The sequence below is a fragment of the Mustela putorius genome, unplaced genomic scaffold (assembly GCF_011764305.1).
Source record: "Mustela putorius furo isolate JIRA1106 unplaced genomic scaffold, ASM1176430v1.1 tig00000596_pilon_pilon_pilon, whole genome shotgun sequence".
NCBI lineage: Eukaryota > Metazoa > Chordata > Mammalia > Carnivora > Mustelidae > Mustela > Mustela putorius.
In genome coordinates this window covers 7,435,242-7,447,841 of record NW_025421428.1, presented here as the reverse complement: position 1 = coordinate 7,447,841, position 12,600 = coordinate 7,435,242, and the positions used below count along the sequence as shown (strand labels likewise).

The 12,600-nt window shown below is 39.6% G+C and overlaps 1 protein-coding gene across 17 annotated transcripts in view; it reads left to right on the top strand.

Moving 5' to 3' along the window:
- The window catches only part of MAPKAP1 (MAPK associated protein 1), a 241,414-nt gene that overhangs the window by 144,412 nt on the left and 84,402 nt on the right, over positions 1-12,600 (top strand). The gene's annotated exons all lie outside the window — the stretch shown is intronic.

Below are 12,600 nucleotides of genomic sequence, written 5' to 3'. Positions count from 1 at the left end.
AAAAACCAAATGCTAAATTTGAAGGACTGCTTTTAATTTCATGTTTTCATGTAATTTTCCATGGGGGAAACTTTCAGTTGCTAGTGTTTGGGGTATGCAGTAAAAGAAAAACAGTCTTCATTTTTACCAAATGAGGACAACTGTAAAAAAAAAAATTTTTAAAGATAAATCACTTGATGTGCACCAAATACCTGTTAATCTTTAATTCCTCATTACCCAACTTTGTACAGAAAATAAGCTTATAGTATTAGCTATGATATTTAAAAGATATAAGGGGAAAAAATATTACCAGTATTGAGAAATAATTATTTTGAGAAATAGCTCAAAGATTTGTCATACCACAGACAACTTTAATATAAATCAACCTCTCTATGACATGTCAAATACCATCGCTTTGTAAATAAATGAGACTTCCTCAACACCTTTGGTTTCATCTTCTGGAGAGGAAAAAATGCATTACTCAGGTTGAAGAAAATAGTTTTGTGTTCTTTTTAAGGAGAGGCATATAATCTGTTCCAGATTTAATTAGCTATCTTCAGATGAAAGCTGAAGTTTTAATAAAAGTTAGAAGAGATAACACAGTGAAGGACACGGATGAGCTGTCTCAAGGCCATATTCCAGGGGAACGATAAGAGCTGTAAAAAATGGCAGAGGAGAGCAATTGAATGGAGCAATGAAAATCTGATTCTCATAAAAAAGAGAGAGAGAGAGAGATGCTGGTAGGGGCGGTTGTAGATGAGACCTGCTAGCGTCTGCAAGCAATTTGGATGCTTGCCAGGAGTCATTGTTCACCCTCGGCTGTGGCGGCTCTGTCCAGATGTGCCAACTGCACATTTCGGCTTTTGCCAGCTGACTGCGCCGTTTGATAACCAGCTCTCTGGATGCCCATCACTGGCCGCAGAGATAGAATTAAATGATGATGATCTTCCCACAAGTTGGGAGAGGAAACAATGCATATAAATCTTGATTTCATCTCAGCATGAGAAGTCTTTATCCATCATCACTCATAATGAACAAGTCGTTAGCTGGGATGAATGGTGTTCTGGTTTTTCCAAACACCTCTTTTGTTCATTTTTTGGGTGACTTTTATCCATTGCATGGGGGTCAAACCTCTTTACATTTAAGGGATGATTGAAGAGGCATAGCCTCACCTTCCCAGGGGAAAATAGATATTTGGGGGTTCTAAGTGCCAATCTAGTAGCATTTAAACAGCTTCAGATATTTAAAAAGCATTCATCTTCCTTTAGGATCCTGTTTTTTCCTTGCGTTTTGACCCTAAGTTTTTTACACAGTAGTGCATTTGGTGACACATTCATTGTATTCAAAGATAGCATTATTCCAGGTTGTCCAAGAAGAGTGGGAACCAGCTTTTTAAACCTTCTTAATAGAAATTCAGCTGTCGCAGATTTTTTTAGACCATGAAACCTTTGTGAACTCGCTGAGGTGCAGCTAAACCAGTGTCTTTGCCTCTGTCTGCAGCTCTCTCTTTCCAATTGTGTACCTATTTATCTGTGTCCATCTCCAGCAACCACGTTTATCATACACATGGTTATTTATGTTCACCTTTGTGTACACATCCCTGCCATTTCCATCAGAGACTTTGCCATATCCAAAACACAGTAATCTGCATTATTTATTCCTTTTCATGCTACAGAAGTCATTTGAGATTGATGTATTTACATAAATTACTGTCCATTTTCTTAATCCAAAAAGCTCTATAAAATGGGAAGCTCTTTCTATTGCTTTATTAAGTCTGGTCTCATGAAACAGAGGATCTCCAGTTTAACAAAGATGTTGATTTAAGGTTAGCGTGGTAAAGCTGGTGTGTTTGGTGGTTTTGAACTTTGTGTTGTGGAGTGGGCTTGTTTTGGAGGGTAATTAACAAAAAGAAGAAAATCGTCTTGTCATAGGTGGAAACACAGTATGTTTACTTTAAAAAAAAGGCTGTTAGTGCTCACTGTTGGCTATGAAATACTTCTACACATTATGACACCTGAACTCGGTCCTGAACTCGAGAACTTGGTGGCAGGAGATGCCAGGCTAGAGACGTTCAACCTCCACTTGCTGTCTGCGGCGACCCCTGCAACCTCTGCGGGAAAGGGGCCTGCCTCGCCCCATGTCTAGGACAGCAGTGGAGTGCTCCGCCCTCTCTCCAAACTGCTTTTGCCTGATGGAGTCCAGAGCAGCACTTGTCTCTTTGCTGCTCTTACTTAACTGAAGTGAGAGGCAAGATTAAACAACATGGGTCATGTGGAGGCAAGAGTTCTCACTACTCGTTCATTAGGGGTTAGTTGCACTACAAACAAGGTTTCAGAAATCCTTTTCCAGGCTGACAGTGCACTTCTTTTGCTTACTCACAAACCTCTAACTTCTCTTCTCTTTTTTCCAGACCGACCATACAACTTTCCATTTCACAGTAATCATAAATTGCAAACCAAAACTATTTTATTATGAAACCTAGATGTGGGTTTAATGACTGTTCTAATGTTTAAGTACTCTGTTGCCCTTCCGTCTGGCACTCCCCGATTTTCATTTGTAAAAAATTGGAAGGTGGCAGATATCTGAGCAAAAGAAGTCTTCTTTGTTTAGGTAGATAGGTTTGTCAGTGGAAACTCATAGGGGTTTTTTTGTTTTGTTTTGTTTTTTGTTTTTGTTTTTTGTTTTAACCCATAGGGTTTTAAAATATTTTTGCTTGGTATGGGTAGACTATCATTATAGGCACTTGTAACTGATCTAGAATTTTGACTTGCATTATTTGTAATTATCATCATCATAACTATTTATGAACACTGCAGGGTTTTTTCTATTAATATTCATGTACTGAACCAGAGTAATCTTTTCACAGTGTGTTCCAGTCAGTTCTCTGCTTAAGGCCCATTTTTTTTTAAAAGCCATTTTTAAATGTCTCTTTTAAAAAAGTTTCTCTGCAGCTTTTCATTTTATTACTGACCCACTTGACATTTGGAAGCTACCTGCACTGGCAGAAAGTCCCCACTGTTTAATAAGAGAATTGTAAATGGAGAATCTGGTTTTGGAAGAGTTAGCTGGAACCTCTTTACTTATTTTTATAGTTGTGTGGGTGAGTTTTTGACATAATGAAGAGTAGCCAGTCAGGTCCCTTGATTTAGCTGGTAAAATATATGGACCTTGTTATTTAGTGAGTAAAACCCTTAGCCATCAAGTTCTCCTTTGGTCAAGTTCACCCTCATAGTCAGTGACCTTCTGAGCCTCTTAGTATTTTGTTGTTATTTAAAAATACTGTCACCCACCAACCTTTACCAGCCTCCTGAAGCATGGTGTTGGGTATGGCAGGAATGCTTAAGAAATGGAGGCAGATACTATTTCAGTTTTACATTGACACAGAAATATAGTTAACTGTTGGTCTACAAAAGAGAGAGGGCTTTGACGTGGGATGTTCCAAGCAGAATAGTTCTCTGTGTGGCTTTGTTATGGGATTTGTTGTCATTTTGAAATGAAGGTGTTTTTCTTTATCATCTGCTGAGAGATTGAACCAGAAGCATGTTAACTTTTTCTTACCTTTGTTCATTCTTGCCTTTCAATGTGAAAGACAATTTTTATTAATCTGAAAATCCTTTTGAAATGTTCTTGTAGTAGTATTAATAAAACTTATGACATTCATTTTTTGGTTTTCCCTTATAAAATTTCACCTAGATTTTGAAAGATAAATGTTAGCTTTGTTTAGAGTCACAGACCACCCTATTGTTTGCTAATGTGCTGTGTTTTCACAGGGCACCTAGAATGTCATTAGTGACATGGTCTAGACTAAGACTCCTCTCCATTATTCCCTAATATATTGCTAGGCTCAGAGAAGGTGAGCAAACAGCAATCGCAGGGTGCAGGGTTCTGATCAAAAAGAGGGCTAATGATGACATCATTGGACTCTCAAGTTTTATATTAGAGATTCATGTAAAATGTACATTTTGATCCATACTATATTTGTACTTTCATTCATCCTGTATTCTCATGTGTCAGACCTATGCTGGGTACAGGGAGACAATGGAAGGCAGATTTACAAGGCCCTTGCTGAGGAGGAACTTCCATTTTAGAAGGAAGGTAAATATGAAGAGCTGAGAGAGAGAATAGTAAGATGCAACATATAGGATGGTAAGGGAATTCCTCCCTGAGAAATTGACATTTAAATTGTGACTTTCACATTTAAGCTGTGAAGAGTTGGGCAGGGCCAGTGTCATTCAAAGCCGTGGCTATTAAAGGCTTACTATACTTTAATATAAAAAGAACATTTCAGATTTTTTTGTAGTTAATTTGCTTCACTCTCTCCTCCACCCACCCTACCTACCCAAAAAAGTAGTAAAATTGACCCTTGACTTGTTTCCTGGGCAAAGTCCCCATCCATGTCTTACCCATGAGCAGATCCTCTCGGTTTTACCTCCAGAATACATCCTGAATTTGTTCAGTCTTTTCCATCTCCCCTGGGTGAGTCCAGATTGCTATGGCTTTACCCAGACTGTTGAAATAGCAGTTTTTCTGGTTTTCCTGCCTCTACTCTTGTCCTCCTCCTGTCTTTTGTCTACACAGCAGCGAGAGGGTTCTTCTAAACTATAAATTAGATCATATCTGCTCTACATCCTTCAGAAACTTTCAGAATAAAACCCAGACTTTGAACTACTATAAAACACTGAGGCCCAAAGAGGGGAAGGGACATACAGAGAATATGAACACAAAGAAAGAAAAGAATTGGGAAGAAGTGCAGAATTGATCATTGCAATATGAGAAATATATACAGACCAGGTGGAGAACCTGGGAAGCCAGGGTAGGATTTGGAGCCTGTAACTTAATGTGGACCTGCTCAATTTAATAGACAGACAACAGCAGAGCCAGTCTCTGACACCCTTTCTGCAACACCTCACTTGGTAGGCCTTAACTGTCATGCCAGGTAGACCTAGAAAGTAGCATACTAATTATTAATTAATTATCAGTGATGTTTTAAGGGGATTTGTATGTCAGGAGAGGAGTTCGCTTTCCACGATACATGGTTCCTTCCAATGGGGTAAGAGCTGATTTATTGAGTGCCTTTGTGTACTTATATGTACTATCTCATTTAATCTGCAAACACCCCGAAAAAGTAGATTTTGTTATGCTTGTCTTACAGACGAGAATTTAGAAATGCTTGGGGGAGGGGTGTACGTTAAAATTAAGGAACCATTGAGAACTATGTATGTAACCATATGCTTACCTCTCTGAGCCTTTCTTAGCTCTAAAAGGACTTCAAGTTACCCAAATTTCCACAGTATGTAAATAGCAGAATCTAAACTGAGCCCAGGCTTTTCTGACCTCAAAGCCCATACACTTTTTATTGTACCATGTTGCTTATTAGAACCCTAATGAGAGAACAAATTTAAAATTCTGTAAACAGAAATGTTCATTGATTCTAAGATCTAAATGCACTAGGGAAGTGCAGCATTTAAAGGAACCCTGTGGTGAATCTGGATATAAAACCAGGAATTCTTTTTGTAATTGCACAGTTTGTCTGTATTGGTGTCAGTTTTAATGTTTTATGTCTGGCTTTCTTAAAGCAACATACACCTGTCCTGAGCTGCCCTGTAGAAAAGAGAAACCCATATGTTTTAGAGAGAGTCGGGTCTCTAACACTCTTCTAACCTGAAATGTTCTCTAAAGGCTGAAGTAAGCTAAAGAATCTTCTTGCTGTAGAGTTGAAGATTCTTCCTCCTTGTGTAATTGTAGAGATGGAAAATCTAGTAACTGTTCTTCTATGAAAGTAATTTGCGAACTGGAGACACAGACATGTGGTTTCCTTATGCTGTAGCAGGTAATCCTTTAAAAGAAAAAAGAAGAAGATGAAGAAGAAAATGTAAATAGGACTGTTTAAATGTTCTTAGTCGGGGCACCTGGGTGGCTCAGTGGGTTAAAGCCTCTGCCTTTGGCTCGGGTCATGATCCTGGGGTCCTGGGATCAAGCCCCGCATTGGGCTCTCTGCTCAGCGGGGAGCCTGCTTCCTCCTCTCTCTCTGCCTGCTTCTCTGCCTACTTGTGATCTCTGTCTGTCAAATAAATAAAATCTTTAAAAAATAAATAAATAAAATAAATGTTCTTAGTCAAAAAGGCAGTAATTTCTATGGAAAACTGCTCCTCCTCATGAAATAATAAATAATCATGCCAGTGCCACTCATGCACGGCGGCCGGATGAGATGTGAGGACCGGGTACTTCGTATCCAGTGACCCAGTGGGAAAACGATAGAGAAAATTAGGGCAGCTAAAGTGTTTAAATGTCTAACTCAGAAATGCCCCGGGCAAGAAGCTCCAAGTTAAATATTCCTCTTTCCCTCTTCTCTCTGCCCTTTTATCTTGTTGTCTCTTCCCACCTGAGCTTCCCCCTGTCTCGAGTGCTCTGAGGCTCCTGATGGATCTTCTTGAGAATAGAGCAGAGCATGTTAAAGATGGCATTGCAGTCAACTATTTTATCTAGGAAGCCTGGAAATTTAGAGAATTTATGTCAGGCAAAAATCTTTGGGAACCACTTTAGAGACCCAGTTATTTTAGAAGGGTGTTATGAGCTCTCACAACCGCCACATCAGAAAAACCTGAAATACATCATTCGCCAAAACTACATTTGACCAGCGTTTACTCTTCCTGCTAGTCGCTAATCTTTCAGAAGTTCCTCTTCCATCACAAAATCTATTCATTCACGCCATCTGGGGCAGTCACAAACGTGGATTAGATTAAAGCAAAAGCCGAATGAAAGAAAGAGGAAAGACCTGTTCTCCTGACAGGCTGTGTGGTGCTGCAGGAGGCACATGTATTTTGAAGTCAGAGGAAGGACCTCTCTCTGGACCACTAGGGACTAATTCTAGAGCATCACTAATTTAATAATAGCTTTACAGGAAAAAAAATAAAGAAAGAAATACTGCATTCAATGTACATATTGATTGTAAGCTGTAGCCTAATTTTAGAGATGTTATAAAGTAGGAAAAAAATGCATCTTAGAATGAAGAACTATGGTAACAGAACGCATAATCCCGTACTTACCTCTCTGAGTCATGCTTTCCTCAGCTGTGACACAGGAGAGGTTGAGGGAGGGGTCACCTAGGGCACTGTGGGAAGGGGCAGGTGTGCTCTACAGCTCCACAGTGTGGCTCTGACAGACCCTGTTGACTTCAGTGGTTACCGTGCCTCGCTTCCTGCTCTGGGCCAGCCCTGTGCTCGAATCAGGTGGAAACCCAGTGAGAAAACAGATTGAGAAAAGGGGGCAGTAAAATATGGCAAATTCACAAGGAGAAATACGTAATCTACTAAAGCAGCATAGATTAGGGAGTACTTAAAACTACTGTGTGAGACAGGGCCTGAGGAAAGATGCTCTGGAGTAATGGATTTGGTAGTTTTTTGAAGATTAAATAGAATTTTGCCAGATGGGTAAGTGAGAGGAAGGACATTCCAGGCAGAGACATTTTGAGACATAGTAACGGAACATGAATATCCCAAATGAGTGGAGCAAGAACAAGGCAGAAGGTCAGCTGCAGAAGCCAGGCAGGGGCCAGATCTGATCAGACCAGGCCCCATAAGGTACTCAAAACTAGGAGAGCTGTATTTGCTTACTGGGGGCTTATTTTGCAGCAGACACTGTGTAGAAACTGGGGATTTTGTTAAAGCCAAGAAATGGTCCTTACCCTCCCAGAGCTTACTGTTTAGTTCTTCCGGGAGAAAAACAAGCAATTACAATACCATGCATGTGATCAGAGGAAATAAGTGTAGGGCCTGGGCACACACATTGTGGGAGGGGAGCCCTAGTCTGGTCTTTGGGAGTCAGGGAGAACCTCCAGGTGAGACCTGAAGATGGTGGAAACTGACCAGATGAAGAGAACTGGGAAAGAGCATTTAGGCTGAAGGAGTGAGTTGAGAGAGCTTGACGCCTTCTGGAAACCGCTTGTAACTCAGTATAATGAGCAGTAGAGTAGGAGTTAGGAGGGTGGGGCATTATGAGGCTGAAGTGGTCGTTTGGGACCAGGTCATGTTTGTAAACCGTGTTGAATTTGAACTTTATTCTGGTGGCAGAGGGGAACCATTGAAAGGAGAACAATATAGTCAGAATTTCTTTTAGAAAGCACACTGTCTGCATGATAAAAATCGATTAGAGGACATAAAACAGGAGGCAGAGACACCGGTGAGGAGGCTCTTGAGGACTCAATCCAACGGATGATGAGGCCTGAATTAAGGCATGGGGAGAAGAGGATGTGCTCAGTACAGGAAGCAGAGGAACGGACACCATAGTTGAATCGGATTTCTTTTATTAGAGCTAAGTGCAGTTTGAGGAGAAATACCTTGAAATACCTTGAAGCTGCCACCCATTCTGGTGTTAATATTAAAACGAGGGGGTGGTAGAAGACAGGCTTTTAAAGATTTCTTTTTAATAAAGTAAATGCTTGTTGAAAAAAAAATCAGACATTTAGAATATGCATGAAGTAAAAAGAAACCTGTGTCAAGGTTTCTTCTGACTTTATTTGGTATGAACCCTTGGTTTTTTATCCAGTTCATACATAGACAGACATACAGGCTCTAAGTTTCATGTGGGCAGTACCCTGTTTTTTGTTTTTTTGTTTCTTTAAATCACTATATACCCAACATCTAGCAGAGTGTCAAACAGAAGACACTCCATAAATGTTTGTTAAATGAACTTGTAAAAACTGTATACGTAATGATATTTAAGGATACCACACAGTGTGTATGGTTTTGCATTTGTATTTCACTCAGTATTATGTCATAAGCTTTTGACTATGTTAGAGCTAATATTGCAGTTTTATCTTGCTAGTTACATTTATTTAACTTAGCTCTCTGTTGTTGGGCATTTGGATTATTTCCAAATTTCCAGTTTTACACAAACAGAGTGAACAATCTGGTATGAATATTCATTGCACGTTTGTGCTAGATGTTAAATATGGGATTGCTTGTCAGAAGTTTGCTTCCTTAAAATGTTGAGAAAAACAAATTGCCCTTTAAAAAGTTTATACCGATTCTTTGACACTCTAAGAATATATGAGAGCCTCTTTTCCCACCCCCTTACTAACACCGATGTTATCAATCTTTAATTTTTGCCAAACTGATGGCTAGCAGTTAATATTGCATTTTAATTTGCATTTCTGGGGCTTTTGTGTAAAGTTAAGCATTTTTAAAGTGTTTTTATTTGCCATTTATCTTTCTAAAAGATAGTTTTTAAGTCACTTGTTTTAGTGGGAAGAGAAATTGAGAAGCCTAATTTCACAAAACTGTTTTTAAGAAGGACCCTGTAGTTTAGCATACATTTCACCCTCCCACTCCCTTTCCTGCCCCAGTAGGTGTGTGTGTACACACACACACACACACACACACACACCCCTGATATAGAGGAGAGGCACACATCCAGCCCAGGCCATTTTACTTGTTTGCCTTTCATTCACCAGCAGAGCTTCTGTTTATGTGCTTGGAGAGAAGTAGCTGATAATTCACTAGACTTCGGTTCACCTCATTTAGGACCTTATGTTGTTACTTTCCTGCTTTGTCACAAAACTATTTGAAACAACAGACTTCCTGTTAAATAGTTTATTTTAGTCTGGTACGCGTATATAGTACTTAGAAAATGCATCATAATCGGAAGTCGGAAATGTAGACCAAGAAGTTGTCACCCCTTAACAGGTTTATTTTGGGGAGGCACATCTAAGGACACGTCTGGCAGTATTATAAACAGCACTGGCACCAAGGGCAACTGTGGGGGGTTAATGGGGACCCTGCATCATTCCTTGCCATGTGCCTGGTGAGTTAACTCCTAGAAGTTTCTGGGAATGGTAGCAAGTGGGGAAAAGACTGCAACCAACAATCAGTGTCACAAAGTGGGGATGACTAATTTGCTGAGGACACCGTTGAGACAGATGTTTAATTAGCTGAAGTCAGAGTGGATAAATTGGGAGAGGACTGCCTATGCAGAGAGATGCCCTGTTCCCTCATCTCTCATTTAACTGGTTGGGTTTGGGTTTTTGTCCTTACCGTTTTCTTTTTGAAGGCAACGTCCTCAGACTCAGGGGAACTGTGAGGGGGAATAGGAGAAAAAGTACCCTTTGGTACATCTCCTGAACGCTTACTATATTTTTGTATTTACAAAGACCTTGTGAAATAGACATCATCTATTTTTTATGGTTGAGAAAACCAAGGCCATTTATATTTGTATTGTGCATATGTGCACACATTCTTGTGTGGATTGCTAATGAGTGACATAGATGAGATTTGAACCTGTACCCCTTGATTCTTAAGCCCAGTGTTTTTTCTCTGTACTGCAGCTTTCCCATTTAAATTATAATGCAAGTGAGAGAACTTTCTGGAATAAAAGTAATCTGTACATTGACAGGAGCTGGTATCACACAAATGTATACATTTGTTGGAACTGTCAAATGGTACTCATAAGATTTGTGCATTTCACTGTATGAAAATTTTACCTGAAAGTAAAAAGAGAATCTCAAACAAATATTGGATAAAAGTTAAGCACATTGAATGTACTGTTGTCGGCTCACTGCTTTGAAATGCATTTTTTTTAAAGATGCATTGGTGGATGGATATATGATAAAGCAAACATGGTAAAATTGCCAATTGTAGGATCTAAGTGGTAGGTATATGGGTTTTCAATGTACAGTTCTTTCAACTCCTCTGTTTTAAAAATGTTTATAATAAACTAGGAAAGAACTTATAAAAATAAAATACATATATTTTAGGTTCTGCTTATTAATTTAAATTTCTGAACTTACAAATAATTATCTTTGTGGCATGGAAAACACTAATCTTTACTTCCTATAGGGTATTTTATCTTTCATTACTTCATATGTTAAAGGACATCTTTGCGGTCATAGTTTCTTCCATGTACCTGTGGTTTTAAGTAGCATATAGAGTTATGAAAATATAATAGTTGTTACCACTTAATCGAATATTAAAAATTTGCCAGGCAATCTGCCAAACACTTTCTAGTCATTTCTTTTAATCCTTAAATCGAGTGAATTGGTTGTTATTTTTGTTTTATAAAAAAGAATACTAAAGCTCAGAGAGTCTGCAGGACTTGTCCAAGGTCAGACAGCTAGTAAGTAGAGGAACTGGGATTTAAACCTAGATGTATGATGCCAAAGTTCATATTCCTCCTACTGGCTAAGGTCCCCAGGTTCACATGTCAGTGGAAGCAGGTATGCTTTTCTCCCTCGAGAGACCAAGTGCACCTGCTTCATTCGGACGTGGCAGCATGATTCAGTGGAAAGAGTACGGGCTTTGGACCCAAACCAGCCCAAATCTCCACCTTGGCTTGCCTTTCCACACAAGGTATAAGGTTAGACAAGTCATCAGACCTTTTTCACTTTGGTTCTCTTTTCTGTCAACAAGGATAATAATGCCTACCTGGCAGGGCTGTTGTTTTGTCGGGATGCATATAAAACAGTACATAGTAGTTCAGTGGATGTCAGCTGCCTTTATCCCTGTTGCTACGATGGCACCAAGCACACCATAAAATCTGGCTTTTGAGGTTTTGGTTTACTTCCTTTTCTGCCCATATGACTTGGCTTTTGCCTGTGTCTTTTGTTTGCAACGAATGAAGTCTGTGGAAAGCTTATACCCTGTGATAGAACCAGCCTTTGAATTATGTTTGGATATGGGTCTGCTGGAAGCACCCTTTATTTTGAACAAGGAGGAAACTAGATCCGGAGAGCCAACTCTAATGATTTTTTGACTACCAAGAAAACCCATGTCAGGTATGTAGGGGTGGTCAAATGGTCACAGGCACATTCGTCGTGTAGCAAATATCAGCAAATTTCATTTACTCTACGGAAGATTCTAGAGAGAAAGCGAACAAATTACAGTTATCTGTAACAAACATGTTTACAGGCGATTATAAAAAGCCTTTGTATTAAGAGCCAAGTAGCTCACAAAGCCTGTTGCTGCTTCTTAGAAAACATTTAAAAGGGGAAATATAATGAAACATCTGTGTGATTTTTGAGGAATGATTACAGAAGTTACAGGGAGGTTTGGAGTGCTGTGTCTGTCCCTTACACTCTCCATGAAGAGTCTTTGTCTCCCCCAGAGGAAGCAGACGGCCTGTTTCTTCAGGCAGGCCATTCATGAATTTATCCTGTTAGTAGCTGTAAGGAAAACTCTTCCTCTGCCAAGGCTGGGTTTGGCTATTTTCCTGAAAAATTATCACTTTATATGAGCTGCAGTCTCATAGAAGACCTCTTTCAGGCCAGCCCAGAGACCTGAGACACCCCACTTCTATCTCACTGTTTTCAGAGGTGTGACACTAGAGCCAGTCTTCCTCCCTTACACAGTTTAAAAGGCAGTTTTAACAATTACAGTGACAGCTTTCCACAAGGAGTTTTTCCTTTTTGAGTAAGCTACAAATGCCAGTACTTTCTACAACACCTTTAAATGCATTAAGAAAAGAAGAAGAAAAATAGCTAATGAGTCAGGATATTTCTTCTGTCTTAACAGTGACAGTAGTACCCAGAGACAGAGATGACTTAAAATCAGGAAAAGGCATTGGAGCGGCACTAGGAGGCAGGTCTGGGGAAAGGAAGTATCAGCCCTTACTTCTCATTACCTAGCTACT